The following is an 18,502-nucleotide window of genomic DNA, read 5'->3' as shown; positions in this document are numbered from 1 at the left end:
ATGCATCTTCTATAAACAGTCTACAAAGTGTTTAGTTAGTAATTATGGGTGCTAAGGTAACATATGTCCTACTATATGATGGGTGTCTGATTCAGATTGTAGGCTTAGACTTAATGTAGAACACCGATGTTGTTATTTGGTAGAGCATAGATGAAGTACCAACCATATTGCTGTGTTTTTGGATGATTTTATGATATTTTTCTTGCATTCTTACAACGTTTTCTTTAACACATTGAATGCATTATTTCCCTATGAACAATAATTTTAAATTAAAAAAAAATTAAATTTTTGTGGTATTTTTATTGAATTTTCAGATTTTTAATTAATTCAGGATTTTAAGAGTTTTTATTGTGATTTGCTAGATATTTGTAGTTTTTGTCTATCTTTATTTATTACATTTTTAAATTTTAGATTTGATTAGGATTTAGGTTGTTTATTTCTTGATTTTATCTTGAGTATTTTATTTTATTTTGAGAGTATTAATTTTTTATGGTGTCTGTATTGAATTTTCGGATTTTTATTTAATTTATTGTTTTATAAGTTTTTATTGTGATTTGCTAGGTTACTAAGATGTTATTATAGTAGTTACTTAGTACTAGGATGAGATGAGCTATAAATAGAGGGAAATCAAATTTGTATGGTATTTTTATTGAATTTTCAGATTTTTATTTAATTCCGGATTTTATGAGTTTTTATTGTGATTTGCAAGATTTTGGAAGTTTTTATTTATCTTTAATTAGTACTTAATTTAATTTTTTATTTGATTAAGATTTAGATTGTTTATTTATTGATTTCATCTTAATTAAAAAAATATTTTCTAAAATTCGACCTGAAAATACTGGGATGCACACTCCTTTAATTCATATTTTAATTTCATTCGATAAATATATCATGCACTCATGGATTAAAAATAAACACTTTAAAAAAAAAGAATTAAAAATAAACATGTAATATCAATGTTTTTTTGACTAGAAATTACGTAAAATCAAAGTAAAAACTAGCAAAAATCACTAAAACAAAATTCAGCCACTATGTAACATTATATTTAATGTAAATGAAAATTTTAAATTCCTCATCTATTGATTGTAGAGCCGTGCTATTTTAGGTGATAAACTAGGTAATGTATTATTTTTTGTTTATAAAAAAATTTCATGTGTTATTCCATTATATAGCTTCTCTTTTGTTGACACGTGTCATTCCAAATTTCAAAAGATTTTATCTAATTATCTAATATTTACCTAGATTACTCCTTACTAAATTTATGTCCAAAACAAATCTTGAAATCGTTTTCATTATCTCTTCAAATTCGGAAAAGTCTCAAGCTTAATTTACTGCATATTTACCGGAATCCCCTGATTTCTCATTTTATTCTTTCTCATGATCTACAATATAAAAAATAGAGTAATGTTTCATCCACACCTCTCTTTTGAGGTGGAGAGGTGGAATGGTGAGAGAGATAGGAAGAAAAGAAAAAGTAAAAGAGAGAAAATATGAGATGTGATATATGATAAGATGAGAGAGATAGAAATAAAAAGAGGTGAAAATGGAGTGTTTAAAAAATGAGGTGCGTATATATCATTACTCTAAAAACTAAAATATGCGGTGCTGAGATTATAAAACATTAAAATTTTAAAATATTTCCCTAATTAACTAAGATACTGCATCAGTCATCTCCTCTCTTATATGTACCCGCAACTCGACTTAAAATTCAAAACGCAAACAAATAACTATTATATCTTATTTCTAACAAACTCAATCTCCTAATATCATAAATTAATTAATTCCATTATAATTTTAATAACCAATATAAGAAAGCAATAACTGACTCAAAATATATTAAAATACACACTCAACCAAGAAACATGGATAATTGAACATGAGTGTTACCGGAATATGAGTCCTACATGAGTATTTTTAGTAATCTAATAAATTCAAAGTTTGATATATTGAGCATTTGTTTGTTCAATTTAGAAGCCAGTGTGTTGGTTTATGTTATCATTTTTTTTACCCGCGCGTTGGATCAATCTTTCTATTAGTTATTCAATCGCACTAATTTCAATCTATGAAACAAGTTCAATTTAAGACTTTTTGACCACTTTGCTTAGCATTTTAGACTATTCTATTTCATGTGTTGTTTAATATGTTGGTAATTCCTTATATCTATGATTTGTTCTATTGTCTTCATGTTTATGACGAATGTCAAACGAATTCATACAAGGGGAACAAGCATGAAAATTTTAATAGAGAAATAAGTTTTGATATAATTTATATACTATACAACACAATATTATGTTTTTATTTTTGGGCAACTCTCAAGTTGTTGATAAATTTTTTTGTGCGGAGATTAGAAAACATTAGTACATATATAATTTATATTTATTTATGTTTAAAGAATTAAAAATTCATACGAGGGGAACGAGCATAGAGAAATAAGTTTTGCTATAATTTCTATGCAACATCTGGAAGCCAAAATAAGTCTTAATGATACTTTATCTTTTTGGCCACTTTATATTAGTTAATTCAGTATATGCTTACAAAGCATTAGAATTGAGTGTCTGAATTTATGCTATTTAAAGATCTACATCTTTATTATGATTGTTCTTACCTTCTTATTATCTTAAATTTTTTATAATTTAAAATATTGATCGATTTATCAAATACAATAGATAAATTCCCCGTGCAACTCGCGGGTAAAAAACACTAGTCTGCTATAATTTTAAAACTAAAAAAGTGTTTCATTCTCGCCATTTTCGGTTTGTAGAAAATACTTTTCCTTTTTCAAATAAAAATCATTCTGTTTCCCGTGGGCCTATTTTTTTTTTTAATTTACTTTTCCTAACCCAATACATTTGAACCACGGAAAATGTTATTTACACACCTTTTATAGAGGTGAAAGAGGTGGAATGAGGAGAGAGATAAAAAGAAAAGAAAAAGTAAGAGAGAGAAAATATGAGATGTGATAGATGATAAGAGGAGAGAGATAGAAACAAAAATAGGTGGAAATAGAGTGTTTAAAAAATGAGGTGTGTATATATCATTGTTGTTTGAACCACTCATAATAGTTCATCCATCCCTTCCCTCAAATTTTCCTCCACGAAATCAGCCACCTCATCCTTCTAATATTGTACCTGATGCTTCCTTCTCTATCTTGTCGCATCAAAGACTAATAACCACCTCAAAAATTCACCTCATGCTACAATTCCACCCAATATATCAGCATCTAACAAACAACCTTCTACACCCTTCCCTAGCTACCTTATGGCAACCCACCATCCAACAAACCACAACCAATTCAATATATGTCCTACTCTCTCGGATACCATGAGGTATATAACTCACCATCCCCCATTCATTTTCCTCCAAAATTCATTTTTTCCCAAATCACCACAATCTAGATCAAAATACTAATTTGAAGATCACAGGGGAAGCACGTGATGGATGTGCTACTGCTATATTTTGGAAAGACAAATTGTAGGTTTTCATTGCCCCTAACTCATTTAGAAAATTGGCTTTTTGTATCCATTGTTTGACTGTTGTATATCGAGTAGATGCCTAAATTCCTTGATACATAAGAATACCAATTGTTCAATGATGTACTAACCATTATTGAATATAGCAATTGAGAAAATAGAGTTTCACATTTGGCCTAAACACAATATATTTTAAAATTTCAATACAGATTTGATCTTTTGAATCAAGAATTAATTAAGATATAAAGTTCCAGAGATTTGGCTTGCATAAAATGTAGCTTAGATTTGTCTTTTTAAGGTATTTAGGGTTTGTTTTCTATTTTTCTTATTCGTTTCCTACCTATGTTTTATAGTTGCTTTGGTCTCTTTTTTTAGAAATGATTATGATCCTTGATGAAATTTTTTACCCTAAGTTATAAATATTTTTTTATGTAAACATGTTTTTTTGTTTGTTTGTTTGTTCAATGAAACCAATTACTTTCATTATTGATTTTATATGTTATGGTTACTCTTTATTTTATATCTATTTACTGGTGAATCATGACAAACTAGAATCTGACACATCTGAATTAATAACCGTGTAAGTTTTGTCTGTCTAAATTGGATAATATGAACAGAATTATTTGTTGTCTCTGACATATCTTTTTGTGTAACACTTAGGATATTTTTATTCCAATATCTTAGAATGCTTACTAATATATGATAAATTATGGCATACTAACATATTACTAGATACTCCCTCAAAAAAAAAACATATTACTAGATACTATCATTCTTAAACCTTTATTTCATTTTCATTATGTAGCAGCAAAGCTAGTTTAGGGCATGTTTGGTTTGAGAAAACATTTTCTGTTTTCATTTTCTAATCTCAATTTCCAAAATTTCAATTTCCAAAATTCAAGAAAACATGTTTGGTTAATTTTCCATTTTTCATTTTCTGAAAATGAAAACACCAGAACTGGGTTTGATTCAACTATTTTCAATAATTTGAATGAAGCAGTTTTATAATTTATTTTGGTACAGAAATGTATAGCTATATATTTAAATATATGAACAATAAATACACAAAATAAATACTTAATCGTATATATATTAAATAAATATTAAAATAGTCCTTATCCCCACTATCTTTATCCCTGCAACACTGACACGCTCATATACATAACCAGAACACAATTACCCCTTTGAATGGATCCTTCATCCTTATTGCTTGTGAGGGTAAGATTTCTTCAAGAGCTTGACCAGTGATTGGACTATCATTGTTCCATTTGAAAGCTTCGAAGGGTCATCTGGTTCTTAAAAGTCCTTGCTTTGCTCCTCGTGTCCGTACCAGATCTTCAAAAATCAGAGCTTGAAACATACTCGAAGTAATTTAGAGCGTGTGCTTGTGCGTTCCTGCTGAGATTCATTCTTTGATCAAAACTTCGTATTAATCTAAGTGTTGAAACCACATGAAGGAGTTTTTATTTTTAATTTTGTGGAGCTTACGGGAATCGAACCGGCAACAAGGAGGTTAGTGGAAGAAAAAAGAACGCATCTCAATTAGTATTCCAACTATTTACAGGATTGCCACCACGTTTTCATATTTTTTCATTTTCAATGGTTTCAATGGAAAACGCTGGAAACGAGGATTTTTTGTTTTCAATTTCTCACCTGTTTCCGAAAATATTTTCGCTAAAAACATTTTCAAAAAGTAAAATGAACACATTTTCCATCCTATTTCCTGTTTTTTATGAAAATGAAAACAAGAAATGATCAAACCGAACATGCCCTTAGAAGTGCAAGTTTTGGAAAGAATAATGTATACACACATGGTGCCTATTTCATGACTGGGGATTTTTTTTAATATTTTCTGCTTTAGTAACTGATTTGCTATATCTATAGAGCGCCATCTTCCGGTAAAACAAGATTCATAGTAGGAAATATACATGTGCTGTTCAACCCAAATTGTGGCGATATCAAACTGGGCCAGGTAATTTTTGAATTTTCTTAAGAGGCAATATACTGATTTTGCATGTGTATTGTGTAGGCATTTTTGCATGAGATCTTACTTTCCATATGGGGGAGGACGACATGTGAGATGGTGGCAGTGAGAGTTGCAAAGCTCAATTGGTAGCTAATTGCAAAAGTCAAACTAAGATGAAGCTTGGTGTAGTTTTTGTAACTATCCCTGTTCGCTTCAAAAGTTTTGTGTTTTAATATCCTTGAAACCTTGTATATCTCACCCGTCGAATCATATTTCTTGGGACTAACTAATGAATTTTTTTTTCATCATTGATATTGTTCTAATACATAATGAGAATTATAAAAATAGAAGAAAATTATATAACCAACTAGAACATTAAGTATAGCTGATCCAGGAACATACAACGGATTTCTTAATGAGCTAACAACAGTGTTCCAATGAAGGCCAAACGATCCAATCCCAAGACATTTTAGGCCTGAACCCACCTGGTGTGCAGTTAAATCAAGCACATAATGGAAAACGTTGACACAGCTGGAAACATGCATCCTGGGATTGTGTAGTAGAATGAGCTAACTACATAATCTTAGGCTGCATGTTTCCGACAGTGTCAACATTTCCTCTTATGTGCTTGATTTGGAAGAATTCCATAACTACACATCAGGTGAGGTCAGGCCTGAAAGGCCTTGGCAATGAATCATTTGACCTTCATTGGAGAACTGTTGTTAGCTCCTTAGGAAGTCCTATGTATGTTCCTAGAACAACTATTCTTAATGTTCTAGTTGGATATGTCTTATCCCTCTATTTTATAATTATCATTATGTATTGAAATAATTTCTATGATACCAAAAAATTGTCATTGGTTAGTCCCAACACATATGATTCGACGGATGTTGAAAGAGTTTTAACCACTCTACGTTTAAATCTCTCAAGACTCAATTGTAATATAGTAAAGGGTTTTGTCGTATCAACAGGGAGGTGTAATACTTATGCCGTTCAATAGTTCACAAACTCAAAAGATGGACTCACAAGAGTTTGATTGTTTATAGTTGAAAGTAAATAGAAAAAGAAATAAAATGATGGAGAAACAACAGGTATGAGAATTGGCTGGGATTATATTTCATTGTTTGACATTTTTGCATTCTAATGATTCAAATACATAACATGTTCAAGCATATGATTCATCTACACCAGTTCAACCCTACGTCATCGATGTCTCGCATGAGTGGATAGCAATAACTCTCTAATCCTAAACATTGATGTCTCACATGATTAAGAAAGAAAGTTATCATGAAGTTTGGGCGTTTAGTGACTAACAAACCTAACTCTATGTCTAGCAATTAGGATTATTAGGTGATTAACTCTAGTTCGGACTCAAACGTTGTAGCTTCCGCTGACAAGTCGAACCAAACAAAATACCATAGGTGATCAATCTAAGATATAGCATGAAGATCAAGAGAAAACCACTAAATCAACAACTAAAAACATGCTTTATATTAAAGAGAATCACATAGAGAGCATAAGTATCATACAACTACATCAAATCTCAACAAAAGAGAGATTAGTTATCCATTTTCATGGATAACTTTACAAATAGAGAAGAAGAATGAGAAGAACCGAAACCGTCGCGATGTCTCGCCGCCAAATCCGACCTCCGGAGCTTCTTCTCCAGCCTCCTAAGCCTCTCTCATTGTCTCTCAAGTGTTTCTCTGAATTTCTAAGTGATGGGTCGAAGTATATGTTGCCCAATCTTCTTAAAAATGGCTTTTATAGTGAAAAACCATGGTCTGAGCGCCCAACGCCCTCTGATGACTTCCCAGCGCCCCCTGTTTCTTCACAGGTGGGTTTCTGGAACCGCCTTAGGCGCCCGGCGCCCTCTGATGGCCGCCCGGCGGCCTGAACACTTATGAAACCTCATTTTCTCACCAAATCATGCATCTTTTCCCGATTCAACCGTTCAAATTGAAGTTCCGTGTGTTATGAACCACATATCCAAATTTTAGCTCGATTTGACGGTTAACGAATGCAGGATTCCAATTTTGCTCAGACAGCTTTTAACTTTCTGCATCAAAAAGTTGGGATTAGAATTGAAATTATTATAAAACCTAACCTAAACCTAAATAATTACTAAAATAATAAATTGAGGATTAAAATGATATAAATTGAAGCACACAAGTCAAATAAGTGCCTAAAATGATATTCAAATATACGTAAAAATGACACTTATCAACTCCCCCCAAGTTAGCACTTTGTTTGTCCTCAAACAAAAGGTAAAGACTGTAATTAAACAAGCATGACTAACACTTTTTCAAAGCTCAATCTGCAAGATCTCACAAAGATTGAATCAATGATCCAAAAGAGAAACATGATGCCCACAAGAGAATGCATAACATTAATACAAGTACTTATTCAACCTGGAACTCAATAGACATACAATCAATTACTCTTGATCAGGGAACCACTCTATCAAACCAAAATATAACATGCAATTCAGGCAAGGTCAGTGTTTCACTCATGTACATCACTCAATCACAGAAGTCAAGATTGTTACTTGTCTCCACAATCATTAAAGCGACATGTTCAATCAAGGATCACTAAGGTCTTTATAGGGTTGTAATGAGGCTAGACTTCAAAGAGTTTGGTTTTTCAAGATATGCAAAGAAAGTCAACAAGGCAAAAGAGCAATCACACATTACTTCCCTGATAATCACTCCCCTCAACTTGTTTTAAACCAACTCTCATTCAGCATTTTCAATTGAACTTAACCCTTTTCTTTCATCAATCTCTTATTTATTCTCTTTTTGTCCTTTTTGCTTTTTTTTTTCTTTTTTTTCCTTTTTGATTTTGAAGCGTATACACATTTGACAATATTTATAAAGAGATTGAATTGAAATGACATAGAAACTTTAGCACAAAATTATTCTCCCCCCAACTTGCATACACCCACACTAGTGAATGCTCTCTTAACTTATCGAGCTTAGGAAAGTCACTGTTTTTCTTTTAGGCTCAGGGCTATAGTCAAGAACAAAAAAATCAAACATTCAACTTTAAGGCTCAAAGGGGTAACAAATGGATTTAAGTTGACATAGGAAGGCTATTTGGATAAATAGCTATATATACAGAATAAAACATGCCTTGATCCTTTCCTATCAATTCCATGCAACCAATGATATCGGAGACTCAAACAATATCAACTATGAAAGCAGTGATGTTCGCTCAACTCACAGTTTATAGGAACACTCCCTCACAAGCTAAAAAGTTTCAAATTTCCCTGATTTTAAGTAATTTTCATGTATGCTTCAAGAATTCCAAGTAAATCATGCAATAATATCAAGTCATGGTATCAATGAGTGCAATCACAATTTCAGTCATGGAATCATTCAGTTTCTATAGCACATATCAAGCAATTCTCACAATATTCATGCTAGCATTGAGAACAATCAGAGAAATATGAAATCCATGACACAAATGCTATATATAAAACTATACTATTAAAAAGAAACTAAAAACAAGGTGAAGTGGACTCCCTTGTGATGTTAATTCTTTGAATCCAAAATCTCTACTAAAGTCCTTGATCTCTCTCACCCTCCATGAGAATTGGACTTTCCTCAGGATAAATTGTATGTTTAATTTTTCCTGTTAATCTGCCTAATAGTCACTTGAAAAACATGTTAGAGTACAAGGGATAAATGAGAATATAAAAGCATTAAAACAATTCAAATCCTAGTCCATATGAAAATAGACTTCAAATTCAAAAAAAAAAGAAAATAGACTTCAAGAGCTTTCCAGAGAGTGGCCATGGGCTTAAATCCAATAAGAAATGAAGAAGTTATGCTCATTTAAATACAAGAGTGGATTGCTGATAAGGGGGTGGTGCTGAGCGGCCTCTGCATAGCGTTGAGCGGTCAGCATCAGAGTTTGAGGCCGCTGAGCCCTATCAGATGGGCGCTGGGCGCCCTGTGTAGTGTAAAAACTCAAGAAAACTCAAAAACCACAACTGGATAAGTCCAATTTTGAGTTCTAAACTTCCCGATCATGCCAATTGATCCACTCACATTCAGATATCATTTAAAACTTGTCCAAGCCCTAAAATTTAACAATCAAGCATAATTCATCAAAGATTTACAATTCAAGTCTTCAAAGACAAGTTTCCATGCTTTTTCACAACTTGATAGGCCATAATTTGATATATTGACTTATAGCACATGCCGCTTAGTTCAAACACACAAAAATACCCTAAGAATCTTGTGCATAGCTAAAAATTGACAATTCAAAAACATCTAGCACAAAAGTCACTTGAGGTTCCATTAAAGGTTCAATTTGCACTATTTTCACAACTCAATACCTCATTATTAGAACATCTTACATTTCCTTCATGCTAGACCTCAAAGTCATGTATTAACATCATTTAAAACTTGTTTAAGACCTTAGAATACATTATAGAACACAATTCCCTCAAATCACCACTCATGATCAAGAATAGCACTAACTCAAGAACTAACACACAAGGGGACCTCAAAACTCACCAAGTTCAACATAAGGCTATTCTAACACCTACAAATCAAACATGAAAATGCTTAATTGAGCTTGTTCAAAGGATTGGAATGAAAAGTTTCACTGTTTAAGCAGAAAATGGTTAGGAGGGACTAGTTTTTCACTTTAAACTTACAACAACATACCCCAAATTTTTCAAAACACTCAATCCATGCAAACCAATCATCCATACACCTACCGAATCACAATTTGGACCTGTTAGAACTCTCAGTTGCAGATAATCCGCAGAAATTTGACACGAACCAAGATTCGGTCTACTTTTCATGCAAAAACCAGAAGTCTCACTCCTATGTTTCAATTCCAACATTTTCATTGCTACCAAAGCTTTTGAACACACTCAATATATCTATCAAAGCTTGTGAAGCACATTAAAACACACAGTTAAACAAAGCTTCACAAAATCACTAACCTAGTTCTAAAAACACACATAAAACCAAAAACACAATAAAAACAATAAAAACACTGGGTTGCCTCCCAGGAAGCGCTTGTTTAACGTCATTAGCTTGACGCAAACACTATCATGGTGACCACAAACAAGGGTTATACTATAACCTCTTCCGCTTCTTAGGTCGTTTGACTTGGACTTCATCTAATTTTCTACCAAAAGCCTTCCAAGCCATCAAAAATTCATTCTTTTTCTTTCTTTTCACGGTCCAACTCAATTCACCTATATTCAAATCACATGCCAAGCTATTTACATGCATATGAATGAATTCAAATTTAAAGTTCTTTGAAGAATTTGATGAAACTTGATCATCAAACCTATCACCAAATACATAGTCTATATGCTCAACATTACAAATTTCATCATTTCATTGGTGATGTGATATGCTATCAAAATCTTCAATGCTTACCTCATCCTTTTCATGTTTTACCTGTGGAGTATGTTTTACCTGTGGAGGGCTTGAAGGAATCGGTAAGTGGTGAAGGGTTGGACCTCTTTCGTCTTTTTTTGATTTTTCTTCTTTTTCCTCACTTTCTTCCACTTGTGCTTCAACCATTGCGCTTCCATGTTCAGCTACCATGTTAGCTAGGTTTTCCAATTGATCCTCCAAGTTCTTGATGGAAGCCTCAGTATTCCTTTGATGAATCACTGACAATTGCATGAATTGCACCAATGTATCCTCAAGCTTAGAAATCTTATCCTCTTCGGAGGTATAGTATGTCTGAGATGGTTGATACATTTTGAGAAGGTACAGATTCAGAAGCTTCTTGCCGCTTCTCCTCTTGAACTAGCTAACTAACACAAGAGATTAGTAGCAATAAGGAAAATTAAACTGAAAACAAAAATTATACACTATATTCACAATCATTCAAGAATGAAAACTATTGCGATGCAATTAGTATTGGCATACCTCCCCGGCAACGGCGCCAATTTGTTGAAAAAGTTTTAACCACTCTACGTTTAAATCTCTCAAGACTCAATTGTAATATAGTAAAGGGTTTTGTCGTATCAACAAGGAGGTGTAATACTTATGCCGTTCAATAGTTCACAAAATCAAATGATGGATTCACAAGAGTTTGATTGTTTATACTTGAAAGTAAATAGAAAAAGAAATAAAATGATGGAGAAACAACAGGTATGAGAATTGGCTGGAATTAGATTTCATTGTTTGACCTTTTTGCATTCTAATGATTCAAATACATAACATGTTCAAGCATATGATTCATCTACACCAGTTCAACCCTACGTCATCGATGTCTCACATGAGTGGATAGCAATAACTCTCTAATTCTAAACATTGATGTCTCACATGATTAAGAAAGAAAGTTATCATGAAGTTTGAGCGTTTAGTGACTAACAAACCTAACTCTATGTCTAGCAATTAGGATTATTAGGTGATTAACTCTAGTTCGGACTCAAACGTTGTAGCTTCCGCTCACAAGTCGAACCAAACAAAATACCATAGGTGATCAATCTAAGATATAGCATGAAGATTAAGAGAAAACCACTAAATCAACAACTAGAAACATGCTTTATATTAAAGAGAATCACACAGAGAGCATAAGTATCATACAACTACATCAAATCCCAACAAAAGAGAGATTAGCTACCCATTTTCATGGATAACTTTACAAATAGAGAAGAAGAATAAGAAGAACCGAAACCGTCGATGTCTCGCCGCCGAATCCGACCTCCGGAGCTTCTTCTCTAGCCTCCTAAGCCTCTCTCCTTGTCTCTCAAGTGTTTCTCTGAATTTCTAAGTGATGGGTCGAAGTATATGTTGCTCAATCTTCTTAAAAATGGCTTTTATAGTGAAAAACCGTGGTATGGGCGCCTAACGCCCTCTGATGACCGCCCAACGCCCCCTGTTTCTTCACAGGTGGGTTTCTGGAACCACCTTGGGCGCCCGGCGCCCTCTGATGGCCGCCCGGCGGCCTGAACACTTCTGAAACCTTATTTTCTCACCAAATCATGCATCTTTTCCCGATTCAACCGTTCAAATTGAAGTTCCATGAGTTATGAACCACATCCAAATTTTAGCTGGATCCGACGGTTAACAAATGCAGGATTCCAATTTTGCTCAGACAGCTTTTAACTTTCTGCATCAAAAAGTTGGGATTAGAATTGAAATTATTATAAAACCTAACCTAAACCTAAATAATTACTAAAATAATAAATTGAGGATTAAAATGATATAAATTGAAGCACACAAGTTAAATAAGTACCTAAAATGATATTCAAATATACGTGAAAATGACACTTATCAACGGATGAGATATACAATGTTTCAAGAATATTGAAACCCAAAACTTCTGAAATGGATATGGATGGTTACAAAAACTAGAGCAAGATTCATCTCAGTTTAATCTTTGCAATTAGCTACCAATTGGGCTTTGCAGCTCTCACCGCCACCATCTCACATGTCATCCTCTTCCATGGAAAATAAGAGCTCATTTGATTCATTTCTCAGTTTTTTAAATGATGTATTTTTCTCTTTTTAGAAACAAAGAATCGTTTGATAAAACAGTAGTCAAATAGACCATAAGTTTCTCCATGTCCCTTGATTTGTAGTTCTATATTGTATTCCATTTTTCGTTGGATAAGCAATCTAATTATCAAGTTAACTATATATTTAAAAGAATGATTCTTCAAATGTGGGGCAAGACAAAAAATGATCTAAAATAAGATGTGCGTACAAGAATGAAAAACTATGATGAAGTCCCACAATCGTGGTTTGTCATTATATTGTGAACGTCTTGACAAGTAGCTCCAACTTTCATGGTGGGAAGTCCTAATTTCTTTAGGGATAGCATTTGTTTTCATTTTACCAATAAGAATCATTCAAGCAACAACATACATACTAAGTTCCTTGTCCAAGTAGAAAAATGTCATTGTATGTGTATGTTTGGACATTTTCATACAATTGATTCTAAAGTCAGAATCAATTCTAGGAAGAAGCTCATGTTATTAGCTTCTATGTTTCATAATTGATTTTCGTGAACTAGAAGTTGATTCGTCGCCTTCCGGCTTCAGCGTCTTGGTTTCTGCACGGTTTTGGATGGGTGGTCCGCTTTTGTGTCACTGCCACGGGTCTAGAGGTTGTTTTTGGAGCTTGTGCAAGCATTTTTATCTTTCCTTTGTTCCTTATCTTAGGTGTCAGCTCTATAGTGTGGTCTGGTTTTATCTGTTGGGGCTTTTGGCCAGCTCTTTTGGTTTAGTCTTTGTTGCAGGTGTCGAGCGGATTGGTTGTTTCCTTTGATTAAATTTGTCGCTGTTTTTCGACTTTTAAGAAGATCTTTTAAGAGGAGTCGCTTGAGGTTTTTACTAGGTTTTTAGCACATTCTTGTGCGCTTGGGTTCTTTGGAAATTGTGAGGTTTTTGCTATATGGGCTGAATTTTGTCCGATGTTATGCTTGCTGTGTTATTGTACCCATGTTGAGAGGGGTTCTTTCTCAACATTTCTTATTTATATAATATATATTTTTAACTTAAAAAAAAAACATGCTGATAATATATAACAAGTTGGTATCAATGTGATTACATAACTAATTATTGTATACTTTTACCCTGGAAATCCTATTGTAAATGTATCTTTAAGACTTATGGGTACATCAACATGTCACAAGCACTAGAAAATATTGGTAACTTCAAAATTGGGTTACTACATGAAAATTTCTCTAAAAGAGCTGTTCATCGTAAATGTAAGATGTGGATGCACCATTCATGTGTGGATGTACCATTCATGTTTTTTTTTTTTTACGTAAGATGGAATTTACCTAGGAATTGAATGGTTTTTCCTCTTTGATCTACTCTCCCATGTGCTAGTGTGGCTGTTTGACAAAATTATTTTCCAACCAAAAGTGGATTAAAGACACTAACATGCCCCTCATCATTGCGGGTGTCAGTGCTATTCCACCAGCAAATTTAGTCAATTTCATTACATAGGGAGTTGTTGGAATCTTCTTCTTCTACCTATCCAAAATGCATAAGTTATAGTGGGCAAAATACATTTACATCTTCTCCTCTTATCCCTCTCTTTTGATCCTATCATATCACTCATTTACCTATCTTCTCTTCATATATATCATGAGTATAAATTTGTTACGAGTGCGAATGAAACATTATTCTTTTAAATATTCGCCACTATAAAACACACTCTAGGCATATCGAAAAACTAAAAAAATTGTGCACAGTGCAAGAAAGGAAATATAAATTCAGTAATTTATTTACAATCAACTAATACACTAATACAGGGGCAGCTTCAACAATACTCCCTCGTCCCTTATTATAAGTCACTTTTACCCAATTCTCTAGGATTAAGAAAAATTGTTAAGAGCAATAAATTTGTAGTTTTTTAAAGACACTTTCCAAAATCACACTCATATGAAATTCTCTCTCCATATTAACATTCCACTACCTTTAAACTATAAGGGTCTTGGAAATCAAGCAAAATTTTGGGAACATAAAAATTCTTTGAACGTGGAGTATTAAATATGAGGGTAAACATAGAAAAATATAATTAATGCTTCATAGATAATGTAAAGTGACTTATATTATGAGACAATAAAAACTCAAAAATAGTGACTTATAATAGGCGACGGATGAAGTACATTGTAATTGATACGCTCATTAGTCAACATAATATAATGACAATTCCTAGTTGATAAGCTAGTTAAAATTTAAAAATGCTACCTAAAAATTTATAAGTTAGTTAAAAACTAAAAGAGAATATTGGATTTTTTGAGACTTAGAGATGTCAAAATTACCCAATACCCGCGGATAAAAACCCGTTATGGGTAAAATTACCCATGCCGAGGGGTATCCACGGATTGATTTAATGAATATTTTCACTATCCATTTATTAATGGGGCGGGTACGGATATTGATGTATTCATACGCATGGATACCCACCCGATATATAAAATACTAAAATATTGTTTATATATGTATATATATAGGTGCATATTAAATATTTAATGAATTTGTGTTTGAGTATAGTTCTTCTTTAAGTAAACTTATACAATGGTAAAGGTAAAAATAAGCTCTTAGACCCAAAAAATGGTAGAAAAGAAGTATTTTCCTTAACACATTGATTGACTGCAAAGTCAAATCTTAAATTGTATTTTTAATATGATTTTCTTTTGAACAAATATATGTGAATTCATATATGTTCATTGGTGTCGGGTGCCCATGGATATCCAAAGATATTTTAAAATCCGGTTAAAACCCACTTAATGAATATCCATGTGGGTATGGAGCGGGTACATATATAAATTTTTACATGTGGAGCGGGCCCGGGTGGTGGCTATATACTATCCATGCCCACCCGTACCCATTGACATCCCTTGAGATGCTTATTGTGTGGGAAAATCTGGATATTATTAGGTAGGCTAAAAAGCACTTTTGGCCCTTGATGTTTCAAGTTTGTGCAAATTTTGCCCCTACTCTATTTTTGCCGATGTTTCTACCCCTCATGTTTTCAAACAGTGCGCCGTCTACCCATCCGTCAGTCAGACGTTAAAAAACTAATGGAATAAGCTGATTTGGCTTTTTTTTAAAATATTTTTTGGACCTATCATGTGGAAATTACAAGTGAATTTGGAAAAAGGGGGCATGAGAGATTTAATCAAACTCAAGACATGTAAGTAGCAAAACATGCATTTAACCCGTCAAGTTACATACATAATTGATATATACATCAAGCAAATTTAATTTATATCATTTCCTTGATCATCATCAACTCCATATACTCCTCTTCATCTCTCCAATCCACTCAGGAACCTCAACTGAGAAAGTCTGACTGACGGAGGGGTAGACGGTGCACTGTTTGAAAACATGAGGGGTAGAAACATCGGCAAAAATAGAGTAGGGGCAAAATTTACACAAACTTAAAACATCATGGGCCAAAAGTGCTTTTTAACCTATTAGGTATGTCTTAAGAAACAATGCGACCGGTGAGGTCGTCATTAAACACTATAACAAGGATCAGGAGGCAGGCAGGCTGACCTGAGCAATTTTAGGGATCCTGAGAGCTATCTTGAGTAAGAGGTTCAGGAAAAGATGTCTCTGTTAGATTGGTTTGCAGAAGAATATAGACGGTTTGGTTGCAATTTTGAGTTTGTTACTAATAAATCACAAGAGGTTCACGGTGGGATAGAGACATAGGGTGTATCTTGCGGTACCCCCGATCATCTGATGTTGAAGAATTCTCTGATGATGAAAGTGATCTCTGATGATTCTGAATAGGAAGCAATGGAGAAGTCTATGATCATTTTACTTAGAAGTGCTTCTCTCTAATGAGTTTCAACAGCATTGGTAACAGCTGTTCAAAATGTGCCATATCCTTTATTATTAACATCTACTGTTTAAGTGCTCTTCCTGAATTACTTCACTTGCTTAAGTATTTCTTTATACATTACTTTTTTTCCCTTTGTTTTCTGGTTTCTTCATTAGAATAATCTTTCTCATGAATTTATTCGAACTCTCAAATCAGGATGCTTATGTTTGATAATTCAATGTAGAAGTGACCTTAGAAATAGTCACAATTTTATAAGCAGAAATCTGGACTAAGTATTTCTTTTGTTCAAATTGGGTGCAGTTGATCCATTTGTGTACAAAATTTTTATGCTAGTATGACAAGTTTTAATCTTTAAATGGTATAGCAATGTAAAGATACATCTATTTTTATCGCAGATGCTGATATTTTTTATGAATAGATGCTAAATAATTATTTTTGGTCGATAGATGATAATTTTTTTTTTGGTCAATAATCAAATTCATTGATTTAAACGGGCCAAGGCCCAAGCAAATACAACAAAGAAACTGAACCATACAAGGCCATAAAGATAGACTAAACAAATCAAAAAAAAAAAATCAAGGCCAGTTCAGCAATTGTAATCTTGGAAGCCAACAAGCAATAGACAAAAACACTTGAAGGTTTTTAAAAGATGAAAAACAGTTAATGCATTTCATGTGAAGACAAACTGCAACTGTAGTGGAGCTGTGTAAAGTCAGTCAATGCAATAATGGCTGGGCTTCTCCAGATCTGGAAACTACAATTGGGAGATTTTACAAACAAAGAAACCAGGCTTGGACTAGCATAATCTTCAGAGATGATAAAGGAGATTTTACCTGGGGTGCTGCGAAACGCATCTTCTCTACCAAACCAATCACTGCAGAAGCCTTTGCCCTCAGGGAAGCGACTGTTGCAGCGATCAATCTGGGTTTCACAAAGGATGATTTCGAATCTGACAACCTACAGCTAGTGGAAGCATGTAACGAATCAAGGAGGGTGGGAGCTGCACATAGCATTATTCAAGACATTTTAAGCTGGAAAAAAGATCAGCTGGAATGGACCTTTACCTGGACACCAAGATCTGGTAACAACAGTGCTCACACTCTGGCAAAACTTGCTCAAACTGGAAAGCTTTCCCCTTACTGGTTTTGGAATCAACCGCTTGAGCTCAAGGATGCTTTGAGAAAGGACAAGTTGGGTTCTCAGGAATACATAATTCGAACAAGAGAGCAAAGGAATGAAGAGATGCTAATTTTTTTGAGTAAACATAGTTTTGGAGCCACTTGGGCCCTGTAGTATTTCTTCTGGGTATAAGCTGCTTCAGAGTTGGGCCTATTAGCCTTGCAAGTATCCATACCCTCGTATCAAAGCACAACTCGCTACAAGAAAAGCATTCAATATTTAACATCAATAGGACTTGACCAAAAAAAAAAAACATCAATAGGATGTTGACACTAGGAGCATCTCCAATGCTAATGCTAGTTCTTAGTTTTAAGCACTATTTACTTGGGCATATACTGCTACATGTGCTTAAGCAACTCTTTGCAGATTTTGTTCCAATAATTAGTTCTTAATTATTAGCACTATTCATCCAGACTCACAATACTATTGTATTAATAATTTTTATTTCCATATAATTTTGATTTAAATTTAAATGCTACAGTAATTCAATAATTAAATTAAATGAATGAGAGAAAAAAAATTAATTTTTTATGCTAAGAACTCAAAAATTAAAACATCTTATATAATAACCTAGTTCTTATTTTTAAGAACTA

The 18,502-nt window shown here is 33.4% G+C and overlaps 1 long non-coding RNA gene across 1 annotated transcript; it reads right to left on the bottom strand.

The window, feature by feature from the left end:
• Window positions 1-17,147: 17,147 nt before the first annotated feature.
• On the bottom strand, window positions 17,148-18,064 carry LOC130738635 (uncharacterized). The gene is made up of 3 exons (XR_009019491.1): window positions 17,795-18,064; window positions 17,564-17,693; window positions 17,148-17,484 (listed from the first exon to the last, which is right to left on the bottom strand). It is a non-coding gene; the product is annotated as an uncharacterized LOC130738635 (long non-coding RNA).
• Between the last annotated feature and the right edge of the window lie 438 nt (window positions 18,065-18,502).

This window comes from Lotus japonicus, chromosome 2 (genome assembly GCF_012489685.1).
Source record: "Lotus japonicus ecotype B-129 chromosome 2, LjGifu_v1.2".
NCBI classification, from domain to species: domain Eukaryota; kingdom Viridiplantae; phylum Streptophyta; class Magnoliopsida; order Fabales; family Fabaceae; genus Lotus; species Lotus japonicus.
The sequence above is the reverse complement of the archived record's forward strand: the minus strand, read 5'-3'. Positions and strand labels throughout refer to the sequence as shown.